This window comes from Heliangelus exortis, chromosome 10, assembly GCF_036169615.1.
Source record: "Heliangelus exortis chromosome 10, bHelExo1.hap1, whole genome shotgun sequence".
Classification (NCBI taxonomy): Eukaryota; Metazoa; Chordata; class Aves; order Apodiformes; family Trochilidae; genus Heliangelus; species Heliangelus exortis.
This window is the reverse complement of record NC_092431.1, coordinates 14,009,293-14,036,435: the sequence shown is the minus strand read 5'-3', so window position 1 is coordinate 14,036,435 and position 27,143 is coordinate 14,009,293. Positions and strand designations below refer to the sequence as shown.

The 27,143-nt window shown below is 40.4% G+C and overlaps 1 protein-coding gene across 2 annotated transcripts in view; it reads right to left on the bottom strand.

Annotated features, from left to right (window-relative positions):
* Positions 1-27,143, bottom strand: part of WDFY3 (WD repeat and FYVE domain containing 3) — a 160,785-nt gene that overhangs the window by 131,995 nt on the left and 1,647 nt on the right. The gene's annotated exons all lie outside the window — the stretch shown is intronic.

Here is a 27,143-nt window from a genome sequence, read left to right as displayed (position 1 = left end):
ACAGGGACACCAGACCAGGCTGCTCAAAACCCCAGCCAACCCAGCCTTGAGCACTGCCAGGGAGGGAGCATCCACAACTTTTAGGAACACCTGCAGAATGCAGTAAACCACACAGTACAGCAACCAGGGAAACTTTATAATTCAATTCACATCATTTGTTGTTTTGTAATTTGGCACCTTAAAAGAGGCAGGGAAAGTTTTAGCATGGGTGAATGAGCACAGGTCAAAAAAGTGAACCAGTATCAAGTACATTAGAAAAGCTCCGTGACAGATGGCACTAAGGTGACAAACTTGCTCAGAGAGATGCTGCAGTGTTTAAGAACAATAAAACATTTTGCACAACACTGTTTGCACTAAAAAGGTAAGTAACCTGGCAAGTGCAAGAGTTCAGCATTAACAGCCAAGCTGTTCTCTTCTTACTCCATAGTCAATGACCATAAAACCCTCTGCTACTCCTTGGAGAAGGGAGGGAAGCCAATTAACAAATTACACTTTGAGACTCTTGGGAGATTTTAAACTGCATTTATTTCATTGTAAGATTAAGGGTCACTGCTTGTTGAACACAGTCTGCTTTTAGAAAGAACACTCCTAGAAAATTGGCAAAGGCATCTGAGCAAGAAACTACAAAAATATTCTAATGCCCCCCCAGTACACAGGATGATGGGCTCACAAGTTCCATTCCCAGAGGGATCCATCCACTCAGGCACTTCATGCACTCATCTCACCAGCATTCTTGATAGCACCATTGCTACTTTGACTGACCTACCTCTCCTACTCACAGGCCACACAGCATCCACTTAAAATTATCTTCTCAAAAGATTAACTCCAGCAACCCATCTGCAGTGGTCACCATACTAAAATAGATAAACTGAGGCCAGCAGATATCCTAGAATCCAACCTCATGTGTGACACTGTATCCGTGCCCATGACTTATGTAGCATTTTAAGATGCTGCTCTTCCAGTGCCAAAATCAAATTCATACCAGGCCTGGGCAACATATCACAGGCATGTGTTGCCACACACAATCATTAAGCCCAGAGAATCACCCTACAGTGATTCTCTGTGTGATTAAACATAATGTGCTTGTGGAAGGCTTCCACCCTCCACTTGTAATGTCTGTCTTCCCTTACTTTCACCTCATTGTCATGCATTAATTTGTGAGGAAAAAATAAGGAGTCAGCAGGCAGGACCAAATACTGCACGGGTGGGCAGCATGTGAAACAGGGAAAATTGGACTGTGAACCTCAGTACAAGTAACAGGGTGAGCCCTTTTATTTTTACTTCTCTTGAAGCAAGTAAATATTTAGACTAAGAGGATAAACAAACGCTCCTTTTGTCACAGGACAGTTATTGGGACTACCTTGCCAGTAAACCTCAGTACAAATAGGGAACTGTAGCTTCTGCTACCTTCAACTGCATTTCATTCTATTGTATTGTGTGCTTTCTTGTATCACAACATCTCAGGTTGAAAATGATGTATTTTTATTTTTAAATACAGACAATGGAAGGTACGGGCTCCAAAGCAAACTGTACAGCTATTAAGCCAGACATAACCACCTACTATGTTTGCAAAGCTCAAATGACCAGTTACACTACAAGTACTCAAAACTCACAAGCTTACTTGAGCAGAAATCAAGCCTCTTCTCCAGCTAATACTATAAAACCAAACATCATTAGGAAATCAAATCCAGAAGACAACTTGCAACCATCTTTCATATGCATTATCTATTTGGTCTAACAGTAACCAGGTGCAGTAAAAAGAAAAAGTTATGGTATCACCTAAGAACCATGTCTCCAACTGGGTCTTTGGAAACTTGAACCACCTAGTTCATACTCCCACAGTACACTTGGAATGCCTTCATTCCCTTAAATGTATCCTACTTCCCTATTTTAAGTTTCTTAGGGTCACAATGAGAAATATTTCATCAAAAGCACAAAAGCACAAAATGAGTTGTTTTGACTTGCAGTCTCAAAACCAACTAGGGGGAGGGTAGAGGGGGGGGGGGGGGGCAGGAGGTGCAGTTTAAACATGGTTACCTAGAACTAAATGCCTTCCTTGGTGACAAAAATAAATTACTCCTACTTTACCTAGATCAACCAATCTTTAGTATTGTCCAAGCTTAAATTCTCCTTGTGGTCATCATCCAAGTTACCAACAGCAGCTACAGCTGTGCTGCATTTATTCTACAGCAATGAGAAAAAGGAGGTAGTTTTCAACCCTGAATATCCCAAAAGACTGGCATCTTCCAAAGATACCTAACTACACTAAGTAACAAAACAGCTTCATTTTTAACCCTCTGGTTACAGCTCAAGCAAGGCCAGTCTGCTCCCATCCCCCAGCCTGTTGGAGGCTCAGAAGCATCCCAAACAGACATGGTAGCTAATGTTCTGTCCTCCAACCAGACTCAACCCCTCCTGCAGGTTCTGAGAAAGGAGAACCCCTTCTGGGTCAGTGCCAAGGTGGCAATATAGCTTGATTACCTCCCCCTTAATCAAGTCTGCTATACAGGAGAAATGCTTTAGGGAAATATTTGGGAAATCAGCATGTTAAAAACTGAAATCAAAACCATTCCTCTTCCCTCCTTGAGGAAACCAGGTGTTTCTTCCAAATAACCAAGACACAAATTTCTCTCTCCTAGATTTTTTAGGGCATTCACTCTCTCCATTGAAATAAGGTTCCTGATGCTCTGCACACAGGCACAAAAAGGGACTCCATGGCTATGCTGCTTGCAGGATTCTCTGTCCAATGAAAAGGTGCAGAAAGGCATCTAAGTTCACCCTAAATCTGACATCACCTTTCCAGACAGGCAGCAAGCAGACATGCAGCAACTTGCTCTCTGGCTAATGGCTCTCCCATTTGTAGATCCCATACTATCCAGAAGCTGCTGAAACCCAAACTGGGAGAGAAGCATGGCAAAAAAAACCCCAAACTACCCATTTCATATTGGGTGTCTTTTCATGACCATTTCAAAAAGCGTAATAAGTGGAAGCTACCTCATGAAAAAATAAATGACAAATAACCAATATAACAAAGAGTTACCACGTTTCCCCTTTGGTGTGCTGAACAAATACCTTTGTGATTTCTCATCCACCAGAAGACATCTGCTCTGATGTCCATCCAGGCAGCACATGATTCAGCAGACGCCAGCACAGCTCAGAAGCAGCCATGGCTGTTGCTCCCAGTCACTCCATTTTCATGACCCACCACTATTTATTTATTTTTTCTATTTATTTTTCAGAAACCCAGTCGCATTCAGAAAACAAGTTTCAGACACCTTCCTTGGGCTGCACTTCATCCAGATTCTTCTCAATACAGCAAAGTGCTGAGAAGACAGATGAGCAAAGTACCAACCAGGTGCAAAAAAGGAAGCAGACATTCCCCTAGAGAAACAGCTTGAGCTGCAGCCACTTTCACATCTCCAGAGACACCCTAGACACAGAGAGGCAGAGCACCAAAAAGAACTTCAACAATTTGGCACTGGACAGAATTTAAAAGCAAGGAAAGCTTAACACCAACAACTCAAACTCATTTAGAGCAAGACAAAGTCAAGGAAATAAACCCAGTCTCATTTACTGTAGGCAAGCTCTGCTAAAGCCCAAGTCTTGCTTCAGTGTTACCAAGTCATGCAACCCCTGACTTGTAATGCCACTGGAAACAAGTGCTCTATGAACTGCATTTAGGTTAAGTCAAGGCCAAAATTAGACTGAAAAAGGAACAAGAAAATTGTTGCACATGCTTGATGTTACTTCAATGTTTAATTACTTCCTAATTAAATTTGCGTGCTTTGATAATATCTACTATTTTAAGTTGATGCTTCAAATGGAAATAAATGCTAATTCCCCCTCCAAATGAACCATCAAAACTATGTACATTTAAATAGATTAGTAAAATTTATTTCAAGTTCTCTTCAGAACATTCTCATCTACTTTACTCAATCCTCAATTTACAGAAGTCTTTGTCAAGGGTGTGTTAACCCACAAACACCCTTAGCAGCACAGAAATGCACTTCTTCTAGAAATAAATGGCAATCTGTCTACATTGAAATCAAAATGCTCCCTACGTAGATATGGTGAACTTATCTGCAGGTCACCTGTGACATAGAATTTCAATAATTAAACTGCTTGATAAGAAGCATTATTCTTTTATACAAAGGTTTTCAAATGAAGTAACTGGGTCTTCAATGTTACAGCACTGTGATTCCTGTCCTGGAAGTACTGGGTGGTATTAACAGTAAGTCCAGAATTACATAGGCTGGAAGGCTTTGCTCAGCATAGGTTTGACCCAGATTAGGTTGCTCAGAGGTCTAGGTGAGTTCTGAGCATCTCCAAGGGTAGAAATCCCATTACTTCCTTGAGAAACCAACTGCAGCATTTAACCGCCTTCATGGTGAAAATATTTATCCTAGCTGTAATTTACCTTGCTTCTGTTTGGGTCCAGTGCCTCTTTGCCTTATCCCTGTGCAGCTCCAAGAGAACAATCAACCTTTCTACAGTGGTCATCTCTTCAAAAATAAAGATCAGTGATGATGGGTCCAGTGCCTCTTTGCCTTATCCCTGTGCAGCTCCAAGAGAACAATCAACCTTTCTACAGTGGTCATCTCTTCAAAAATAAAGATCAGTGATGATGGACATTCTTTAGAAGTTGATTAAATATCAAAAGACCAGGACCTTAATCAGATCAGTCAAATACACAATCAAACAGTAAGAACCTATTGTTTATACAAGCTATTACTTCATTTACAAATGCATAAAATAAACCTTCATGAACACAGGTAACATTTCCCTTCATCAAACTGGAAACAAAAACTAGAATAACAGAGAGAGGTTCCCTGCTTATTTCAGGAAGCTAATGCCTTGCTAATCCTTTAGCTCTCAACAGGAATGAGTAAAGCCCTTTGGATACAGAGACAAACCCTGATTATCTAAATCATTGGTATCTAAAATTCTCAAACCCAAAGCTCAGATAGCTCCCTGGAGAACAGATGCTCTGGCATTAAGAAATGTTCAGCTACCTTGACAATACCTGGAGGCCTGCAACAGGATTTTAAGCACTGTATTCAATGCCCTGCTGAGGAAGGAGGAATGGTTATTTGTTTTAGGAAGAAGTGTGCTCCAAATAGCACTCTCCAGAGTAAATAAAGATTTTTCCTTCTAAATTAGTGTCTGCATGCCAGCTTGCTCAATACAGTTACACTGACTAATGCTGTATTGTATAATGTGATCAATATATCACTGTGCTATCCCTGCCATTAATTCCAAGCTCATATTAATTTTTATTTACTTTAATTAATCACCAAGTTACAATTTCCTAACATGGACTGAAGGCTGACCTATATTAAAAGGTGCCACAGGCAACTGGCACACCAGAGACAAAGTCAGGCTTTTCACAGCACTCCATGGCAGGAGGACAAGAGCCAACAAGAGGCACAAATTGATAGGAGAGAGGTTCACACTGCACACAAGAGCTTTTTCCCCCACTGAGGACAGAAAGGCCCCAGAGCAGAGCCCAGAGAGGCTGTGCTGTGTCCAGCCCTGGAGGATTAAGACACAACAGGACCAAGCCCAGCACAGCTTTGTCCTGTCTCACAGATGGGTCCAGATGTGATCAGGAGGTTGGACTACACTCCTGCTCAGGCTTCTTCCAACCAGAGAGATCCTGAGAGGTTCTTTTCCCCACTCCCACTGTCACATATACAGTGAGTTATAATCCCAGCATCCCATTCTAACATGTACTGTGCAAAGTTTGTCAGCTTACTGCTGATATCCCACCTGACCAGGTCTCCTCTTTCCTTCTGGACAGGGCCCAGAACTCTTCATAAGGGCAAGAGCTGACCTTGCACCAAGTTAGCTCTTGCATCTGGGACCCTGTGGGTTTTGTCCATCTGCAAGATGAAGAAATTGCCCCAGAGAAGGAGATGTGCTTCCAGGCCAACAGCTCCAGCCTACACACATTTCCTCAACAGTGTTCTCAGCCAGAAGCCCAGTAAAAGGCTTCACAACACGTGCAGCACCAAGACACTTTCTCAATTTCTTACACATCTTCCAGCAGTCCTGGTTCCAGGGGCTAAGGATACTGGTTTAAGGCTGTGTGCTGCACAGCCAGTGAGCAGGTATCCCCAGGGATCAGAAGAAACAGTTTGTAGAGGAGGTTTCATTTCTAAGGTTTCCAGCTAGCTATTTCTGTTCTACAAGAACTCTTTTCTGGTCAGTGACCTTGGCCTCCAAGGCTTGAAGGGCATTTATTCCAAGAAATTGTTTCACCTCTGCTGAAGTAAATGTTCCTGTTCTCTTTTGCCAGCTCAGAAAGTTAAGGCAATAAGCAGCCTGACCAGGAAAAGTATGGATCAGTATATACTGAAATGTTTGTGAATACCCTGAGGTTTATGTCCAACATTGTAACTGAGCAAGTCAGAAGTGATGATACACATAAACCCTAGGAGTAACGACTTCTTTATTTATTCTGTCACACACCACACCACACCAGCAATCTTCAGCTCCCAGAGCCTGTTTCCAAAGCACATGTGCAGCTACAAAGTATTTCTGTAGCTGTTGTCCTGCTCACAATCCCACTGAAATTTGCCAGCCTTCACCTCTCAGGAAAAGGCTGCAGACTTTTGACTCTCAGACAAGTATTTTTATTCATCTCCTCAAACTCCCATCCATAACCAGGTGTTCATACTCTGAGTTTGCAAGGCTAACATAGACTCAAGACATCTGTCCCCCAGTCCAAGTCATTTCTAAATTAACTGAAAGCATACTAGAAAAGGAAGGCTAAGCTAACAGTTTCCACAAATGCCTATTTTACTGCACAGTCTACCAGCTCTGATGGTAAATGAGATGATGCCTTATTCCAGTACCTACCTGACAATAAAGACATCCGTGGAACTACTACTTCCATCCTGAAAAGAGACCTTCTGGTATTATCCAAGATTATTTGTCTACCATGTTCCTGTGAGACCTGCAGACTGACTACAAAGTCCTGGCAGCTTTGGGTTCTGCCTTCCAGGCACTCATTTGGAACCAAACTCTTCCCATCTTGACTGGCTTAATATGTTGGCAACAAAATCTTTAAAAGTCCCAACAAAACAACTGACTAAACCAATCCTGAATATCCCAATAATTGTTTCAGACTGTTATGTGACATCAAAGAGTGTCCAAAGTAAAAAGTGATCTTTCCATTTAGTGACCCCCAAGCTGAACAGAAATCTCCCACAGCCACTCAGGGCTTCAGCAGCCTCCTCAAGCAGCTCATCATTGGCACTTAGTGTACAAAGCTCATTTTTTTTCTTTTTCTTGAAGCAAAAGGAAATTAAGGTACTTGATATCAAATCCTAAAAAAGAAATAAAAGAAGTGTCTAAATGGACTTTGAATGACATATCACTTGTCACCATGAAACTGCAATATTACTCTTTAGTCATCCAGTAACCTCACTAATGGAATGGTCTGTACAGTTAACCATGAAGAAATTTCTGAAAAGTATTAACAGATCATAATTTTAGTTAATTGTCTACAGTAATCAAGTTGTCCCTGTTACGACAGCCACAGAATAATACTAGTAAGTATTTCTATCAGATCTGTAGCTACTGCATTTGCATTAATTTTACGTTTCCATCTGGACCTTAGTTTCTTTGGTTGTTCTTTTTTTTTATTTGTTTGGGTTTGAGTTTTTGCTGATGGAGGGAGATGGGACATTTACGACAAGGAATATAGTGGCTACTTGAGGATACAGTTGATTCTTCATTCTCCTTTACACATCCTTACTCAACTCCTTCCGAAGATAATTTGAAGAATCTCTTTTCTCTTCTGCCTGTGAGCCACCAACAGTAGAATTCTTTTACAATTTCTATCCAGCTTGACTATTTATCAAAGGAAAAAAATCCTCCTACTCTTATATAAATGCAATCTAAGTTGGTCACAAATATTTTTCCTACTGTGAAGTTAAAACTACTTGACCCTTCTGCAGCAGAAATGTCAAGAGCAGAAAAGAAAATACATTATTATTCTGGTTAAAATTATTTGTGCTGTAACCAAGCGGCATTAAAAAAAATATCCATAATGAAAAAGAAAAAAAAAAAAATCAAAAACAACCCAATACAATAACATTTCATTACCATTCTACTACATAAGGAATAGCTGAACATTAAACAGAAAGTAAAAAATTGGTGATGTATAAAAGCTGTCTGTCAACAACTGTTATTTCTGTTCAGTTTTGTTTTTCATGGAAAAAGGTGTCCATACAGTTGGCTTGAAAAAATATCACTTAAGACACCAACCAATCCTGATTTGATGACTAGATTCCCACAAATTCTGTAAAGAAATGTCACATTTGGCTTGCTGCCTACATCATTAAAATAATCATACTTAACCAAAGTGTGCAGTGTTAGCTTGAAGGAGTGAGGCTTTTCATATCACAGAAGTCTTTATGTTTGCTATGAAGAGACATAAAGCACTGCTGAACACTGCAAGGTACCATAATAATCATGTCAACAGCCAACATTTGATTAAAAAGTGCTCAAGAAAGGTATCACAGAATCAGGAAACATCACATAAGACAAATCATTAAGCTCACTAATGTCACCCCCTTCCTAGTTTAGAAGGACTTAAATTTTTATTTTTTAATAATAATAATAGCAATAAGCTTAATCAACACACTATACTTGCATGCTTTTCAACTTCCAAAGATGACAGATTTTTGTATCACAGAGGAGGTCTGTCAGGAGAGCTCAAGTGGGAATTAGTTACTTTAAAGAGACACAACTTTGGCAATAACGTTTTGCCTTCTTTGCAATGCAACATCCCCACCTTGCTTCTCTTCCTGATAAGATTTGAAGGGCAAAAAGCCTTTAAATAGTGTGATCAAGTATCACTGTTGATTAAAAGTCTTCTAAAATTCTTCTCCCCAGCAGTCAACATAATTGAGATTTACTCAATAGCTGAGATTTACTCTTCTAAGAGTAAAGGTGCAATGGACAGACTGATTAGTATGAACTCTCTGTTAAGAGAATTAACATTTCATGGCTATGTCCTTAGTTATACAGAAAATACAAACAGCATTTACTAGGAGAGATATTACAGACTGATCAAGAAAGAATATTACTGAACCTGAGCTGCTGTTCTAACACGACTGTAAATTGATACCAACAGTTTCCATTGTCTTCAACAGAAAATACACTCTCCAATAACCCAACTTAACAGTGCACTAAGGCCCAAAAATAAAAGGGGAGATTTAAGCAACTGCAACTCGGAAAAGAAACTACCAGATTAAAAAAAAAAAACAACCAAACAACCAAAAAAAAAAAAAACAAAAAAACCCAAACCAAAAAACCCACAACAAAACAAAACAAATCTTTTCTCTAAAGCAGCCATCCAAGAAACATCTTAACATCTTCCTCCTGAACTGCTCTATTTCTAAGTTTACAAGCTCAACTGCTGACTATTTGGAAACCAGTAGGAAGAAAAAAAGCTTTCAGAGTTAGTAATGAATATGGGGGACTTTATCAATCTCTAAAACCAAAGAGTGATGCACTAAGTTACCTGTGTGTTCACATGAATACACATGAATCAACTGCAAAAACCACATGTACAAAGCAGAGAGATGGATGCAAATAATAAACACTACAGTAACCCACTGATTCAAATGATCAGCCTTTTCCTACAGCAGACAAGCCACAGATTCCTCTCCAGGTCATTCCATTCTATGTTTTTAAGGAATCAGTATAAATTTGGAATTCAAATAAGTTCTTGGGCAAATTCCTGAACAGATCTGTATTTCAAAGGGGTCTGACATACTTCTCAAATCCAGGTTAGACCACATGTGTTGACTTCCATTTCACTGTTCTTCTTCAAGTATTTGGTTTTGTACCTGGAAATAAGGCACACAAAAATTTGAGGCAAAGATGCTTTATACAGTCATAATCTGATGTTTTCTAAACAAAGGGTTTTCAGGCAGGCCTTGTCTGACCTTTACAAGTTAACTAGTAAATTACAGATTGATTTCTAAAATCCTCCTATTAGTTTCTTTAAAAAAACAAAACAAAACAAAACTCAACCCCCCATATCCATTTCATGGCCAAAGATGACAGTTCCCAAGAGCCACAGAAATCCCATTTGGAGAAGTTCCAAGGTCCCTACAAGGAATTCTATGATTAGGACCACAGAACACCTCACAAAGAAGGTCTAAAGAGCAATTCTGAAATTCTCAGTGAAGTTGTGAGCCTTACACAAGCATAACTCTCAGGAACTCTACATTAAATCAGGGCACCATGATGACAAGGAGCTAGCTATGATGTCTAGATGTTTTGTTGGTTTTGGGGGTATTTTTTCAGAAAAAGTCTTTGCAGTCCTTCCCTTCTCATCATTACTTTCTGTTCTTCCCCAGCACAGATACATTACAACTGCATCTGTAGTTCCAGACTGCAGGGCTGAGGTATGCAGTCCAACAGAGTCTTCACCAACAATGGAAATCAACTCTGTGACCAATGTGGTTACCAAAATTGGCTTCAACATGCAACACTGGGTGAGGCTATATTAGAGAAACACAGAATATTCTAGGGCAGAACCTGGTAATCTTGCCATGAGAAACTCAGGGGTTAGAGGTACAGGCAGACTGGACACGGGTTGCACATTCAATCTTTTGCATGAAAAGGAGAAAATCCTCTGTATACCAGGTCTGTCTGAAGCAGAGTGAAAGACCACAGCTTCCTACAAATGACAGCACTTTGCTAAAACCTAAATCAACCTGGCATCTTCCCAAATACTTCATGACTGTACAGACACCTCGAGCAAGAAAATGCATACTCTGCATTCCCTTGAACTTTTAAAGTACAAGACTTACAAACTAAGTAAGGACCTTAAGCCCTTGCCTACCACTTCCTGCCACGGGTCACCACGCACAGAGTCTGTTTATGACTGACACAAATCATATTTGCTGTGGAAACACAAGCAGTGTGGTATCACAGACCAGGTATTATTTCTCCTCTCTTGGGACTTGTCTGTGGTAGGTTTGGTGCATCTGTAAGCAGAGAACACACTGCAATCTGAACATCTACCATCTACTGGCTTCTGAATGTTTATCATGGACCCAAACAGGCTGTCTGTGGTCACGGGAGGCTGTGTAACCTGAAATGGGAACAGCATGACATAAAATTAAAAATGAAGAGTGAGTAGGGTAAGCTGTACAACATTTTTATAATATATCAACTGCTTTCATTACACTGCAATGAGATCACTTGGCTGTAAAAGCATGAGATTTACAACTACCTCATGTTCTACACAGGAGTACTGTATTTTATTTGGTGACCCAGGGGAAAAAGGGGGGAGGAGAATTAAAATTTCTCTCAGGCCCACCCTTTGGAGGAAGGAAAATAAGACCCAAACAAACATCCAATCCAAAACAAACATCCAGACATCTTTTCACATGCTTCTAGTACCATGAGAACATGAAGTCATAACTTCTGACCTTAGCTTCAACAAAGGCCATTTGCAGTCACATTTCTTTTACATCCAAGGAAATGCCTTTTCTTATGTACCCATAAAGTAGCAAGCAATTCTACTCCTCATGAAAAAATTCATTTCTCTATGCATTCCATACCCTGCGTGATACATGAGGGCAATTGGATTTTGCAGCATACTGAAATGGAAGAATAAACCCAAACGAGCCACTGCCTCACTGCCATTGGAGAGAGAGAGCAATCCAGGAAATAAAACAACTTGTTCACGAGTGAAAGGGGGGGAGGGGGGAGGGAAGGAGGGGAAAAGGAAAAAATAAAGGAAAAAAGCAGCACAAGCAGCTGCAGCTCAGGGAGTAGGAAGGACCTGGGCTCCACAGTAACAGGATCAATTGCACAATCACTGTTGCCTGAGAAGTTACACAGTGTCCGCCCTTCTCCTCACTAGGAAAAAAAAAAAAAACAATTAAAAAGCCCTTTTAGCACACAGCAGCTAAGAAATTAACTACTACATGTAAAATCCTACTCAAGAGAAGGCCCTCTGTAACTTCAGAAAGTATTTTTTAGATTACTGGAAAATAAAGCATTAAATTTTATGTTAACCTCTACCAAAACCATCTTATTGATTGCTAAAAGCACCATGTCCTAATGCCAGCGCCAAGCCACAAGAATTTACCACCTGGCTTTTCCAGCCCTGCTCTGAGAAATGACTGCGTTGGAGCAGAAACTGTCTCTGAGGCTCAGCTCCATGAAATGTGGCCTCTCCTGTAGCTGCAGAACTTTGCAAATCCCGTGGCTAGCACAGCATCTGCACTGGACTCAAACTGCCAAAAAAAAGTCCCAAAGACTAGCACAATCCTCATTCTAAAACTGAATATTTTGCAGGTGCTTACAGCAGGACTGGCAAAATATTTGCACGAGAAAGGAAGCCAAAGCAACCTGCAATGAATGACACACAGAAGCAGGAAAGAGGTTTTCCGGAGTGGTTATGTACTGTGCAGACCCCTCTGCTGTGGTATTGCACAAAGAGTGAAAGTGCAATTTGACTTGGTTACTTGATTTGGTTTCACTTGACTCAAGCGTGAAAGACCACAAAGATCCTGCCTGCTGATTAAGAGGCAGCTGAATTTCAGTTTGCCAGCACTGAAGCCACGAGGATAATTCCAGTGATAATTTTAGTGATCACCTAGTGATTATTTCAGTGATAATTTACAGCCCTCTCTTTAAGGACATGGACCAAAATTTTTATCTCTTTATCTAAAATTTGCATTTCTCTGTGATTATCTCTCTTCTGCTGGAAGTCTTGTGAATTTGGTGGTTCTTACCTCTGGGCCACAAGATCTGTATCTTCCCGCCATGCTCTGGGCTCACAGCCCAGTGCTGCTGCCCTGCAGAGTCAGCAATACAGGATGCAGCCATCCTGCTGACGCTCCTTTGGATGCAGAAGTGCAGGGCACTGCTGCCAAACCCTGAAAGCTATCCAGAGAAAACTCATCGAGGCCCCATGGCACTTCAGAAAAAATAAAAAAACACAACAATGGCACTAAGATGGCCATATTGGCTCTTTTATGCTGGTTTGATTTGCTAGCTAATAGACAGAATATTGCAAAACTAACTGATTGTGCAAAGGTTGAACAAATATTCACTCTTCTGCTCACCCCTACAAGTCCCAGCAAAACCCCCAGTACAGACCACTGCTAGCAATAATTGCAGGAACCAGAAGCTCCCCTTGAAGAGAAGCAAAAATACCAGAATCTGTATTGCAGTGGAAGCCACAGGTCAATGTAAGAAGAGAGAGAGACTCATAAACCACCACTCCAGGCTGTCAGCTCCTTGGTAAGTAGTGAATGGAACTATCTCTAGTCAAGGGAAAGAAATAAGCTGCTAACCTGGAAGCCTGCACAAATGAACATGCTGGTCACAACACACACTGATGCTGTCTATCCAAAATATTCAGGGACCAGTAACTATAGAAAAGGCCACCCCTCTCAGGTTAATTCATCAGCCACACTGTTCAGCCCCACAAGCCTCTGGCTGTCACCATACACAGCCTGCAGCAGACTCTTGACCACCTGGAGTTTCAGAAGCCATGGGCAGGTCACAGCAGCATTTCACCAGCAACCACCAGAACAGAAAAGCAGCACATTTCAATCTCTGCTGTTTTTTTCTTTTTTTTCATCTAAGGATTGCTGCAGATGGCAATAATCCAATCCCTAAAGCTGGGAATACACTACAAAGCATCACAGCTTCACCCACAATGTCTCAGCTTTGAATCAAATAAGCCACTTACTTTTGCTAATGGTTCTGCAACAAGTCAGGATTTTTATTAATGACTTGCTCTGCACCAGGTGCCTCTTCCACCAACTTCATCAGCAGTCCCCTCACTCCCCTCCTGGCTCTCTGGGAAAAGCCATGAACAATTCCCATGTTCAGGACTCAGGCATGAGCCAAGAGAGCCATCTTACCTGTTCAAACAGTAAAGCAACTCCAGCCCAGTCTTAAGACACCACTGTGCACACTAATCCAAGTGCAAGTGGAACAGCTACTGTGGATCAAGAGGGTGATGCCCTTGTGGAGAAGACAAGAAGACCTGACAATCCCACCCACCTCTGTTCTTTCTGGGTTTGGTGCTAAGGAAGTAGGCAAAGGAGAAAAGCCACAAATGTAATGTTCTCCAGGACTCCAGCATGCAAAATCTGGCACTATTCATAAATTTACTTATGAGACAGATACCTAAACGCTGAAAACTAAGCTAGCCAGAAAACTCACAGCTAAGCTTCCAATGCTACTACAGTTTTGTGGATGCACATGTCCTGAAAGCAGAACAGCAAAAGATGTAAATCTGAAAAAGCAATGTCTTTTAGAATGTCAGCATCCAAATCCTGGATTTAAGCTGAAGTTATCAAAAGCAACTGCAGAAAAAGAAGAGTATATTTTGTCTTCAGTGTATTACCCCTTTGATTTTTAGTGATAATCAACAAAATCTCCATATTTAAGAAAAAAAAGGCAGCCACAACAGTCAAATTTTGAGAAGTGTCTCAGTGTGTAGAACCCATGCTGCTACCTGTGGTTTCTCCCCAGCTCTGAAGCATTTCCATGAGAACAGTGGAGAAACTCTTCATAGCAAATTTCTTCCAAACAATATTTTGGCACAAATCCAAACTTTTAAAATTGAAGCCCAGCAGACTCTACCAGCAATGGACTTGTAGAAAGTCCACAAAACAATTTTGAAAGAATTTTCTTTCAGTGGCAGATCAGGAAGGACATTCTAAGTGATTACGATCATGTCTCAAAGACATTTTTATTTCCTCTCTCAACCATATCATTAAATTGAACATTTTGAGGTCTTCTCACATGAATATGCTCATTCACTGCCTAAGCAGGCATGTGCCACTCAGCATAATTAAACAGCAGAGCCACCTCCAGCTCAGCAACTTCGCTTTAATCACATTATAGCGACACTAGGTAATAAAACCAATATACTAACAAAAGAAAAAAATTCTAGCTGCCTTCCTCTACCTGAAGGAACCTACAGGAAGGCAGGAGAGGGACTTTTCATAATAGTGTCCACCAATAGGACATGGAGAAATGGCTTTACACTGAAGGAGAAGATGTTTAGACTGGATCTTAGGAAGTTCTTCAGTAGGAGAATGGTGATTCTGGAACAGATTGCACATAGAAGCTGTGGCTGCCCCCTCCCTGGAGGTGTTCCAGGCCAGGCTGGATGGGAGTTGGAGCAACATTGTCTGGATGAGAGGCATCCGTGCCCTTGGCAGGAAGGTAGGAGTAGATGATCTCTAAAGGTCCCTTCCAACCTAAGCCACTCTATGATTCTATGATTCCTGTACCTGGATGAACATACAGGGGGATGGATATGTGGTTACTGCTGACACCATTATTTGGATCTCTGTAGACAAGGCACTTCCTAATGTCATCCATTTCAGCACAGTTAAATGCACAGTTACGTGCTAGGAACCAGAATGAGAAGATGGGATTGGAGCACATAAAGCACAGATTCCAAAAGGACAACCAACAAGCCCACAGCAATGAGTTACATGACAATTGATTGCAGCAGGAGGCACCTCTGAGTTGAGGAAGATGAGTGAGGAAGGCTCCAAGGCAGGCAAGAAATACTGCTCCACATACCAGAATGGCAACAGATTACTCCAGGACTTCTGAAGTTCCCTCTTAAAGGATCTTAAGCTCAAGAGTGCAACTAGAACACAAATAATAGCTACCAATCACTTCAATATATTTTATTATCACTGAAAGTTACATTTATTACCAAAGGTCAAGAGAAAGTTATAAAGACACTGGACCATCTTCTTTGTATGCAGATAATTTTCACACAGCACAGGACCCTCTGACCTAGTGGATAATGGTATTACAAGACACAATGCAAGGGAAGCAAACTCACTTTCAGTCTGGAAATCAATCTCTTAGGAGAGTGATAATTGGCCAGGAGAACAGATTGCTAACCATGTAAGATTTCCCCTTAACTCAGAGACATTCATTACATGGGAGTTCTTTCTAAAAGAGACACTTCTTTCACCTCCAACACGTTGCAACCAATGGAGTGACCTGTCACTGCTCCATTTCTCACTGTAAAAACCACTGCAGTCATCCAAAGATCATCACTGAAGTACCAGATTGTTCAAAAGACAATTGTTTTTAACTAAGAAAGGACACCATAGAGAGTGAAAAGATACAAGGCACTGTCATTATACTGCTCCAGCACGCAGGTTTTTCATATCCTGCTCTGAAAAGTCCTTGTTCTCGGTCTCTTTCTCTCCTCCTCTTTTAGTGAAAAAAAAAAAAATTGGGCTGGATTAGCTTTTCTTCACGAGGAATCAACAAGACCTTGGACAACAAACAGAAGAAAATAAGTAACCTATTAGGAAGTGCACATTTTGAGATATCACTGTATTTTTAGCACATGCCTCAACATCATGAAGTTTTGCCCTCTCCTTCCCAGCCCTGTTCATAATACTCTGCTAGGTCTTAGGAATCCCAGCTCAGGAGTACTCATTACCAGTGGTTCAAAGAAGAATGAGAGGCTCACCTACTAACATCAAAATATTTAAGCACAACAGTGAAAAAGGAAAGGGAGGCTAAAAACATCACCTTTTTTCTCTAAGAGAGAAATAAGGAATGCCATGAAGACAATACACAAACACATGTGGATATGTCCTGCCACTTATAGTCAGTTCATAAATAAAAGGGAAAAACACTGAACATGGGAAGCAGAAAGCTGCAACAGTAATTAGGAAGAAACTCATGTAATGGAACTCGGTAAGAAACTACTCTTACCAAATTTGCTGTAATTAAGAAAAAGCATTATTACTACATTGTACACAATTAACACTGCCATACTTCCAATGTACACTGTTTTAAAACTACAACTCAACACTCTTTTGGGTTGAGAAGATGAGTAATCTATTATAAGTTATCTTCCCCTTCCATCCTGCCCTATCCTACTCCTCTATTCTGCCCTAGAGAGGCCACATCTAGAATACTGGGTACAACTCAGGGCCCCTCAGTTTGAGACAGGGAACTGCTGAATGGGGCAATCTGAGGGACTGAAGCATCTCTTTTATGAGGAAAGGTTGAGAGAGATGGGACTGTTCAGCCTGGAAAGGAGAAGATTGAGAGGAGACCTTAATGTCTATAAATACCTAAAGGGTGGGTGTAAAGATGGAGCCAGACTCTTTGCAGTGGTGCCCAGTGACAGGACAAGGGGCAATGGGTACAAGATGGAACACAAGAAGTTCAATATAAACATGAGGAAAAACTTCCTTTACTGTAAGGGTGAAAAGGCACTGGCACAAGCTGCCCAGAGAGGCTGCAGAGTCTCCTGCTCTGGAGACATTTAAAACCCACCTGGGTCAGTCCTGTGTGATGTGCTCCAGGTGATCCTGCTCTAGCAGGAGCAACATTGTCTGGATGAGAGGCATCCCTGCCTGTGGCAGGGAGGTTGGAGTAGATGATCTCTCAAGGTCCCTTCCAACTACTGAAGGTTCTGTAATATTCCCCATGGGCAGGTGATTTCACACATCAGCCACATGATATATTTTATTATGGGAATATATTTTGCTGGGTTTACTTTTATTGACAAATTTTACTTTTTAACTGGCAAACTTGCCATGGCCATATAAGTAGTCACTACCAAGAAGGGGAAAAGAAAAGAAAAAAGTCAAGTATTCTTGGCAAAATAATTCTACAAAATATTTCAAGATACCTGCAGACAAATACATCTTGCCCAGTTTAAAGAAACAGTATAAATACTTGTGTTAACGAGAAAAGAGCAAACAAATAATAAAAATCTTCATCAGGCCTCCATTTCCCATTCATGCAGACAAAGCTACCTTCCTGAAAGTTATACCAAAAACTGCTCAAGGAGAGTATGTTAAGAAGAAAACACAACACTGCATCTATAACAATTTTTTAAATTTAAAGATCAAGACCATCCATGAATCCCAAGCAATGCAGCTCTCCTAAAAACCTGGGTTATGCAGAGAATTTTTTTCAAGTGTTATTTAATGCTGAAACAAGAAAGTATGATTTCTGACCAATGGTCTTCCTGCATTCACAGTTAATCCTGAACTTTCAGACAAGTCAGGGTATTTCTGATGGAGCTCCTCTCACCCTCGATTAAGTGCAGGCTCATTTCCTTGAACATACAACCAAAGTAAAACAGTCAAAGGACACTTATTGTTTATTATTAAATTGTTTAACTTCACAAAAGCAGCCTGCTTACTCCTTGTCAGAGATAAGAGCCTTCCACATGCTGTGCTAGCTTTCCAATGAGCTTTACATTAGCCACTGCTGGGACCTCCTGGCTACTGACACCATTCACTGCTGCCCACTGCTCCAGAAGCAAGTTCAGCAGAAGTCTGAAAAACAGTCCAGTTATAAAAGCCCAATGGTGAAAACCAGTTAGAGTAAAATATCCAGCACTTCCACACCCCATCAAATAACAAATGACCTTACAGTACTACATGAAGAAAAAGAAAAGAAAACCATTAACTTCTGCCTAGCTCCCACAGTGCTCCAGTGTACCTGAAAGATTCTCATATTTCCATTTGCTCCTTAAAACACATCAAAAGCTCATTCCACACCCACTGCACCTCTGATCTTTTTCTGTAAAAAGTCTGGCCTCCAAAACTCATGCTCTCAACTAAAACACCAAATTAAAATTCCTACTTCAAGTAGGATTAGATGTCCCTTCCAACCAAAATTTATCTGCTGTGTTCAAACTGTTCCAGGTGAACCTGAATTTAAAGATGAGCACTTCCTCCCCATACCTAAAAAAGATAAACATTCAAAGACAGCAGCACTTGTGTGCTGAACCCAGTCTTGCCCCATCATTAATGCCAGAATAAACCCTTCAACATGATCCTGGCAGCCACAGAGCACCAGAGAACTGAATTTTATAATACACGGTAAAACAGGCCTGCAGAAAACATCTGGGTTTGTTGGGCATTTTGGACAAGGTTCAAGACAAAATAATTTTTAAATTAATTTTTCAAGTGGCAGAAAGTTGACTATGCCTCTTTTAAGTTACTTTTCAAGGGCAAGTATGCAGATGTAGGCTGTGGAAGTGAAACAAAATCCTGACATCAATCTATCCCTCCCCTCTCTCTCTCAATGCAAACACGCCAGAATATTCTCAAACTGTAGCTGAACCCTGTGTGACTTTGTACAGCACTTCACAGAAATAGTTATAAAGACACTGTAATTCAAGAGAGCTCCAAGAAGTAACCTTCATTCACATGAACAACAGAGAGCAAAAAAAGAGTATTCTTTTCTGGACCCAGAACATTCAGCCCTCCATCCTACAGACTAACAGGCTGGTCAGAATCTCTGGTAACTTGATGTGGAGCTACTGGGAAATTACTTCAATTGACCAGGACCCTGAAGTGTTTGAGGTGCCCCACTTTCCTTCCCAAAGGCAGCATTGAGAGGAATACCACAGAAGGCAGCCAACAAGCAGATATTCTAAGGATCTCCACCACCACAACCCCCATCTTAACGCAACAAAACAAACCTGAACTGTCACAGAACACAACATGAGCACTTACTAATAATGTTAACCCTTCTTTTTTTTTTCCTAAGCAATTTAGATAAGCTTATTCTTGCAAGTGGCACTATTAGATCTTCATTTGAAATGTCCATTCTTACTCACACTGCAAATTCAACTTCATTCCTCAAAGAATGAGGGAAAAGAAGATGGACAGGAAAGAGGAAAGTTTTTATCTTTCAAATTTATTCTGCTTGTGCAAGAGAAAGCTAAACCCTCACTTTGATATGTCTACTCAATATGAGCTACTTCAGAGAGACATCAACTATGCTGATCTCCTTTTATAAAGAGAGATCACAAATTAAAGCCACTTACAGCTAGACTATAAACAATTTTCCACATACATTATTTGCAATACACACACATCTCCTCTCCTTCCATTTATTTTTAAAAATACCAACACCCACAAAGAAAACAAACAAAAAAAACCAAGCATTCAGATCACCTTGCGTGAAGTATATATATACCCACACACATGTGCTTCACTGAAACAAAGAGGTTGTAGCTTCACCGTGGTGTAATTAATCAGCAGGCTATTCCAATTCACACCAAGAAACTGTACAAGTAATTAAGAAAAAAATATTTTAAAAAATAATACTAGCTACTAGCATAGCATATGCAGATTCCTGTCTCCCTATGTGCAGGGACAACATAGTGAAATTGCAAGGGATTTTAAACACAGAGCAAGGAAGCTTCCCCACCACCACCACTAAATCAACACTGCTAAGAACATGGTTATCATCCTGGCAAGAAACTGAAAGGAAAATATTTCTGATCCCAGAAGCTGCTACAGTCAAAGTAAAGGCTGCTCCTACCCTGCCTTTACACTGATAATGAAAAGCTTGAAGAGATACTCCCTGGTTACTTCATGACCTACTCAAAACCTAAATTAAATATTCTTCACCAGCTTATTGTCACCGCTCAGAACTGTGAAAAAAGATGCTTTACCAAACCTAATTAACAAATTAGCATCCTCTTAGATCACATCCACAGAGACTTCGTTTTTACATTCCTACTGCAGCTCACTGCTCAACTGTTATGGACTCAAGCATCAGCATTTACTTTGTGATGCAATACCAAAACTCTTTCTGTGTCTGTTTCATATGACTGATTATTAAAAAAATTTACTTCTGCCTGTTCAGAGATGCATCCGTTCTTCTGCAAGTGTCAAGAAACTCCTAAGAAAGACAAATTTCACTCCTCTTCAACCAATTTGTGACAGGAAGCCAATGATGACATGAGAATTGCCAGCTCTGACCATATCATTCCCAGTCTCATCATATTCATGGCATCCCAACTCCACATGTTTTGCCATGTGAAGATTCCAAAAATGTTGTAGCCCTCACTGCTCCAGGAAAAATTTGACAAGTGCATGCTCAAATCTTAAAAAATAAAAATGGAAATCAATTTATTTTGTGATTTTATTTCTTTAAAAGCCACAACCTGAGCCAGCCTCACAACTGAATCTGTACCACGACATTTCAACTCTCAGGTTATCAACCCTAAGCACAGGAAAAGGCTCAACTTTTGCATTAAGAAATGCACTCATTACCTGCTTTTTCTGTCCTACTACCACAGGATACATTCTGTACTCCCTGCACTCTGGCAAATACAAAACAAGGCCTTGATTTTGTCCCTGGCTCTCACATTAAGACCTCCATAAAGCCCCATTAGAAGTAGGGAAGTCTTGCCAAGAACACAACTGCAGAGACAAGTTCTAAGACCATCAATGGCACTCAGTGAGGTGGTGAATCTTAGTGCAGATGCAGTAGATAGCAGTTCTGTTACCATCAGCCTGCAGGAAAAGCACTCCTCTCCTGTTCCAAATTTGAGCACTAAAGACCACCATCTCCTGTTCAACAGGAATTCAAAAATGCACACAGGAAAACCCAAAGCCCTGGGAGTTTCTTCCACTGTCAGAACAGTAAGGTCCTGGTTCAACAAGACAACTTGGACAGATACACAGGCTTGCAGAATTAAACCTGAAGGAGATAGGAATTCCAGCTCATGGTTCCCATTACTCCTTTGGCTGTCCTCAGACAACTCTTCTGTTCCTTTTTTTTGTTAAATATAAGGATAATTTCTGAGCTTGCTGAAGTAATTTCATGCAACACTTGACTCCTGCTCTGCACAGTTTGGGTCCAGGAACTGCTTTATCTGTGGCTGCCACTGAAACCTCGGTATCATCCAGCCAAAGCACAACAAACAAACCAAAACAACAAACAAAAAAACAAAAACAAAACAAAACCCCACACACAAACTTCCACTGGTACAGTCCACCTGCTATGACAATTCAAAGGTCAATACTCCATGCAAGTCTAACAAACTTCAGACAAAAGCTGAGGCTGATTTTTACCCAGCACACTTCTATCTGATGAACATTCTTAACAATCTTTACCCTGCTTAAGGAGTTCTCAACAGCCCTTCTCCCTTCTGGGATCATTCACCATCCAAGCACCCAAAAACTCTTCTAAATTTTTTTACCTAGCCAAGTGAATATTTTGTCATCTTTTTAATGAAAAAGCACGTCCATGCACTCTGCATGCAAGAATTTTTATTTTTACCTCCTACCTTCTGGACACCCTGAGTATTTTTCTAGCCCTGCAATTTCTATTCCTTTCATTTCAAGCTCTACAAAAAAGGATATACTTATGGAGGAAAGTAATCAAACACAAACTTTATGAAACCTCTGGCGTACAAACCTCCTCTTTCTATTACACCTGTAATCTGTGAGTTAAGATTCTGGTTCTCAGCAAAGGTTACAGGCAGCAAGCAACACTACTTAGCCCCCTGGCATTCAAGTACAGTGCACTTTCTGAAGCAGCAGCCCAGCTACTAGTTCAAACAAATCAAACAACACTGGTTTGAATTATACTGAAATTTTTACCATGTCTTCATTTGAAAGTAATAAATCATGTGTTAATGTAAGAACACAAACCACAATTCACTTGCACCCACACTCCACCTGGTAGAATGATGTTGAGAAAAGCAACAGCAAGACAATCCAGGTAGAGCTACCCTCTAATACTAATGCACGGCCATTTGTCTGACCAAAGCACCAGTGAAATAAAAAGCCAGATTATCATTTCACTTAAGAGTTCCTGATACACATTGTCACTGAAGTCACACTTTCTCCCAAAAATGAAAGACCCTAAAAAATATCTAAAAAAAACACTGGAATATCTTCCATTTCTTTCTTGCCATGTGTCTACCCCATCACTACCAGTGATGCCCTGAAGGTTTTGCTTTTTCTCCACTTGCTTATCTGACACAGCTGCTTTAAGTTAAGCACTGATTTTGTTAACTCCCCTCCTATTCTGAAACACTTCCTAGAAAGCCCCCAAGGCACATCCCAAACCAAAACCAAGATGGCCATTAGAAAGCAAAGTAATGATTCAAGAGAGGGGTTAACTTATTTCACCAACTAGAAAGCTCAAAGAAAAAGCTGCTAGACAAAAAATAGGCAAAAGCCAACTACAAAATGCCTGATTTCTCCAAGACAGGTGTCTCAGAATTGGGACTGAGCAGCTTAAGTTACAAACCTGATGAATATCCACCCAAGCTGAAGAAGTACAACTCTCACATACTTTCAGTGTAAAGTGCAATTTCTCTTCAGCAAGAGAGAAATGGATGAGATAAGCCATCTGAGGAATGCATTTCTTCCATGTGCTTTCAAATTTATTATTGTCTGTACACTACATCAGCCAACTTGCTCAAAGCTTTTTCCTTGTAGTACTGTAGGAAAATTCATAACATGAAATAACAGTATTTGTGAAGGTGCCTAAGAACTAAACCTTATTTTAATGCATATCTGACTGTTACTCAGACGTATCCATCTTGTCTTTCTCTTATATTTCTTGATGTTTACCCAAATTATGAAGTTACATGCCTTCATATCATTCACCATCCCTTATTGTCCATTTCTTCTACCCAGTTCACTCTTTCATAGCATAACACTATTCTATCACTTCCAAACAATTAGAAGATATTTTTTTAGCATGTGCTATAGCAAGTTCTGCAAATCTGTTCCCATTCTGCAGAATGGCAGAAGCATTCAAAGTCACATGCTTAAGACAGGCAGAAATACATCACCAGATATTGATGAAACACCAGAGCCAGCAAAGCACTCAAAATAATTTTCCCTGAAAAGCGAAAGATCCCAAAAGATGACATGTAGCTCTTACTGGAATAATCCAGCTCCAAAGAAACAAACAATTATTTACTCAAATCTCAGTACAGACAGTTCTACTTCCACACTCAGTTTTGATCAACAGGTGCAAAGTAAAAAAAGAAAAAAAAACACCCACACACCATTGAAGAAGCCAAACAGATTCCCTCCTACTATTCAAAATTCAAAAAACATCAGCCCAGTGGTCAATAATTATGTCATTTGAACATTCCCACACAGAACAGAAATCAGAAAATTTTGTCCCAGTGGTGTTAATGGGAGAAAACCAAAAGATACATGTCATCTTCACTCACAAAAGGCTTAAGGGAAAGAAAAAAAAATACATTCTGCACATTTAGAGCAAAGCAAACAGAAAAGGAACAAGACCTATTCTGCCTTTTTTGCAGCTACTGGACAAGAATGCACTTTGCACCTGTTGTGAAAACCCTGGTAGTGGCCAGGAGCTTCTAGCAGGTGTAAGCTGTCACCCAACAATGACACCAGCACCTGAGACATAAGTCATGGCCTCTACACCAGGCTGTTTCTATATAATCCTCATGGCAGTCATTAAGTCATTTTGCAGTAGTTTCTAGAGAGAGATTTAAAAAAAAAAAAAAAAGTGCCCAGTGTCTGAAATCCTGTTTCAGTTGAGTACCAATCTTTGGTACCTTCTGACCAGCCCTGGTGAAAAACAAAGTATGGTGAGCTGGGCCAGGGGCATGGGGAATAACCAGCACTCCCCAATACCCTTCAGCTACCTTAAAGACCAAGCAAAGAAAGCAGAGTTATATATTTAACCCTTACAGCTACAGATTTAAATGCTTTATAGGCAGGTATATTACGACTGAACTAGCTAAAGACTGCTCCCCCTTTGTGATTAATACAAAATTCCTTTTAATTACAGGTGAGTATCAAATCAGAGGGTTTAAACAAGCCGTTTTGAGTCAGAAAATGCCACACACCTCTATCCCGACAGTTTTATACAGAATTTCCTATTCCTCCTTCACCTGTTAAGCTCTGACAAAGTATTGCCACAAAGATGGAGCAAGATACACAACAACTCTGCTACAGATCATCTAAATTTGCTTACATAATCATCCCCATCATCTGACAGTTGACCCAAACACAAAGAGTCTCTAAATACTGTGTTATCTTTCACTGTCAAAAATGTCAAGTGCTGTGCCCACTCGCCTGTAATATCACAAAAGAACAGGGGATTCAACCCTCAAGCAAAAGTTTGCACTGCTGCATCAAAAAACACATGTAGTCTCCAAAAGAAGATAGCAGGAGCTATACAGAAGCAAAACTATTAATTACAAAATGGAAACTGTAAACCAAATTACAAAGTTAAAGAAGTGAGCTGCTTCACCAGACCTGAGAATGTGATGTCAGAGCATCTCAGTCCCCTCAGCACTGAAGGGTGTGTAAAGGCTTGCAGCTCTAACTGAAGCTGTAGGTCCCTCAGGACTTGTAAGTCACCACAAAAGTATTTTTAAAAACAATGAGCATTGCCAATAACTCAAAGAAACTAACAGTGTAAGTATTTGTCACAATCTGTACTCATGCAACTAGCAACACCACTACCAACAAAGATTCGTGGAGGAAACAGTGAAATTAAAGGCTTCAGTATTAAAGCCATGAGTAAATAATTTGTTTTCCACCCGTACACACATACCCAAAAATTGCACTATGGTCAACAAAAGATTTCCCATTTCAAGATGCAAGTTTCACTCCAATAACATATCTCATAAGAATAGAGTTCCACAGCTCTAATTATCAACAAGGCAAGCACTAGGGGGTAAATTGTGAGCAAGATGCATGGTTCTCACAGAATACCACATCCGCCCTCTCCAAAATCTGTTTATTTTGGACAAATGACACAAGACTTCCTCAGAGCAGGAAGTCCTGCAAGCCAAAGGCCACTGCTGAAACAGTATTTTCACTATTTTGCAATCAGGTGACAACCATCAGAGAGGGAACTACTGCCTTCTCCTTACATTCTTCAACTTAGCACATTCTTCAGAAACCCAGCACTACAAAACAGTTAACATCAATATTTGGGAAGTGAAACACCATGTTCCAACACCAAAGTTTCCAAACAATCTCATGACAAGTCCTGAGCATTTCAAAGGGTAAGCAGAACATCTGCCCACACTCGCCCCATACTCTGCACATGAAACATTCTGCAAATTTTCTGTAGTCTAGAAAACCCAACTGAACCCTTGCAGAAAACTACAACACAGTTAAAGCAAGACTGGCAGATGTGAAATGTTGCTGAATTCCTCTAACAGCAGTTTTGTATCAGTACCTGAAGGCCTGCTTGCCTTGGATACTTCTGGCAGCTTAACTTCAGTAAACCAGAGCTTTAGATGCCAAGGTTTTCATACTCGCCCAGGGAGTCATTAGCATACCTTCACGTGTAGCCTTCTGAACTACTACTGTTATTTCCAGGTTGGAAAGATCAAGAATTATAAGAATTTTGTTATTTAGCATCTTTCTATTATCATTTGAAAGAGAGTTCTTTTCCCACAGTACTGATACAAGAACTAAGAAGCAGTTGAAATTTATGAATTGAACTGCAAGTAAACAACTGATTGGAAATACCTTTACTTAAGCCTAGATACAGAAATGTTGTAATACCTTTTTAAATGCAGAAATACTGAAAAAACCACAGCAGAATTGTGTTTAACTTGCTTCTATTTGAATCAAATAGATAAAAAGCTGGCTATGAGCTAAAATATAACTGTAACCATATAACCAAACATTTACATTCCAAGACTAGCAGCCTAAAACTGTCCAGAAATCAAAAAAAACAAACAAATTTGTTCAGTTCCAAGCAAACACAGACCAAACTGAAGAATGACATTCACTGATTTCTAGTCTACCACCACTGATATCTGAAGCATTATTCTAGTCAAAATACGTTGCTATCAATAGTGTGGAGTATTCCAGAGCTGGCTCCAATTGACCTCAACAGACCCACACAACATAGTGAGGAAGATACTCACTTGTAGTCCAAATATGCAGCCAAAGTTAGATTATGAGCACTTTTCTGACCAGGATCATAGAGCAAAGGCACAATGCCACATGAACATGGATGCACGTTTCCAGAACCCAATGCACCCTACTTCCTCAACATGCCTGCTATAACCTAAAAGCATACAGAAGGATTTGGGTGGTGTACTGCAACCAACCAATTCACACAGCAGTTTCACATCTGCAGATGCTGCACTAACACCACACAGGACAGGCAAAACACAAAAGCCAGTCCATGGCTGGCTGTCCACACCTGTTTACGTACCCTACTTCAAGATAACCACGAGCTGGCACCAAAATGTGCCAAGGATGCTATCTAGCTGGCCCTCTGGAGAGCCAGCATGGATCCAGGGGAGCCTGTAAGCTCAGGCACATCATATAGCTATATAGCTGTAAATGGGCACAGGCACC